The sequence below is a fragment of the Saimiri boliviensis genome, chromosome 16 (genome assembly GCF_048565385.1).
Source record: "Saimiri boliviensis isolate mSaiBol1 chromosome 16, mSaiBol1.pri, whole genome shotgun sequence".
NCBI classification, from domain to species: Eukaryota; Metazoa; Chordata; class Mammalia; order Primates; family Cebidae; genus Saimiri; species Saimiri boliviensis.
Window position 1 is genome coordinate 34,094,839 of NC_133464.1, and position 2,455 is coordinate 34,097,293.

The window sequence follows — 2,455 nt, forward strand, 5'->3', positions numbered from 1 at the left end:
TGCTTTTAAGATCCATTTGTATATTGTCCTCGTGGCAAAGTACTGCTTGGAGTATTTTTGTTTTGTTTTGTTTTTTAACAGAAGGGATGAAAAGGTGTCTTTTTGGAGTAGCTCTCAGTGAGGCATCTCAAAAAAGTTAGAAATGAGCCTAAGGTACCAACACTCACCCTAAGGTCCCTGGTCTAGCAGCACAGGTAGGGCTCCCACTAGGCCCAGCACGCAGGAGGTTTGTATTAGATCTCTGGGCTTTAACATGGTTCCCGGCAAAGCACACAGGCAACAAAAGATGGAGGGTCTGATGCCCTCTCAAATTCCAGCACTAATTAGATAAAAAGAGAAGGGCAGGGCGCTCACCATGGTGTTCTGGAACAGAGAAAGAACACAAGTGGAAAACCTAGAAATCTGAATAAATGCTGCAATTTAGTTAATAGCATTTTACCAAAGTTAATTTCTTAATTTTGACAAACGTACCATGTTGACATGAGAAGAAGCTGGTTGGAGGGTTAATGTGAGCTCTTGTACTATCTTTGCAACTTCTCTCTTAATCTAAAATTATTCCAAATTAAAATGGTAACAAAAAGAGAGCAAGAACAGTAGTTCTTGATTCTTCTTCAGCTATTGGACTGTGGTTATAGGAGACAGGTGAGATCTAACATGCAGTTATCACTCAGTGACATATCCCATCAGCACATACAGAAATTATAATACCAATCATTTACATAACTGGAAAAGTTAAAGATAATTGGCTGTTGTTAGGTCGATTCACATAAGCACTCACAACAGAGTTTCATTTTCCTATAGAGGTCTAACCCCATCATTTCACATTTGTCTGGTAAAGATAAGCTCTATGTTCTAGATCACAATTAATTATTTAAGAGTCCATATTTTATACGAGCCATTATTCAGAACATGCATAGATTCTGTGACTATTGACAAATGAATGAAAATATAAAATCCACCCCATGTGCAACCATTAAATAGAGATGTAATGTTTAGAAAATTCTAATTCAACAAAAAACCAGTAACTTCCAAAGAAAGACTGAAATTGTCCTGAATTATTCTGTCATCCAGATCTGCTTTATCATTACCAGCTGTGGGATTTCTACAGACTTCTTAACTGCTCTATGCTTCTGTTTCCTTACCAAAAAATATGGTTGCCAATAGGGTCTGGGTCCTAAGTTTGACCAAAAGAAAAAATGAGACAAGGTAGGCACATTCTTGACAAAGTAAGTGTTCTGCCACTTTTTATTAGGGTTTCAATATCACTTGGAACCCCAGGGTTGTTCACACAAAGGCTGTCTATAAAAGCAGACAGTACTTGGCCAGGTGTGACAGCTCACACCTGTGATCTCACCACTTTTGGAGGTCAAGGTGAAAGGACTGCTGGACACCAGGAGTTCCAGACCTGCCTGGGCAACAAAGTGAGACCCTCTTCTCTACCAAAAGTAGATAAAATTGGCTGGTCATGATGGTGTGTATCTGTAGTCCCAGTTACTCTGGAGGCTGAGCTGGGAGAATAGCTTGAACCTAGGAGGTCAAGGCTGCAATGAGCTGTGATTATGCCCTTGTACTCTAGCCTGACAGAGTATAATGTCTCAAAATATTCTTTTAAAAGTAGACAGTACACAGATGGGCATTGGTCTAAACTTCAGGCCCTGAACTACTCTGTGTTTCTTCTAACTAGCACAAAACTGTTGGTAAATAAGATTGCTACATGAAGCAAGCCAATACAGAGGGCAGATGTTAGATGAGTCCAAATTAGAGCTGAATAAAACTTAGGGTATATTTGAATGCTGAGTCCTTCATATTTTTTCATATTTATCTCAATTGTGTGGTACTTTGTAAAGCTAATGGTTGCTGACAATGCAATGAATAACTTGCCAGTGTAAACTCGAGCTTCAGACTGATAGATAATCTGTCCACTTTTTGTTGTTTAGGTTGGGCTGATGTGCCAAAATAGAATATGAAATTTGTGGATAATATATTCTGAATTTAAAATTTTTAGATAAAGGGATGATGAGAGTATTCTGCCCGGGACATTAAACAGTGGGTGGGTGGACATATGCTGTGTGGGAGGTCACCAATTCCTGAACTAGAGCCTTCAGAGACATCTCTAACCTCCAGTGGCACAAGAGTTCCAGTGGCACTCAAAAGACTTTTACATGCTAACTGGCAGACTCTATGAGGTCACTCCATAAAGTGCCACTTCCTGGTAGAATGCAAAGACAGTGCACCAGGATGAGCCAGACCACCTGTGAGCAGGAACAGTACTGGGGGAAATGTAGAGGCACCAGCTCTTAGAGCCATCTCTTCCCATCCTGTTTTTGTGCCGGGAATGCACAGCCTTAAATGCACGTACTATTCTGCTTAATCAATTCTGCCATCTAGTGGCTACCTTCTATCCTACTACTTTTCCTGTCCAGCTTTCCCTGTCTGATACAATTAAGGGACAGAA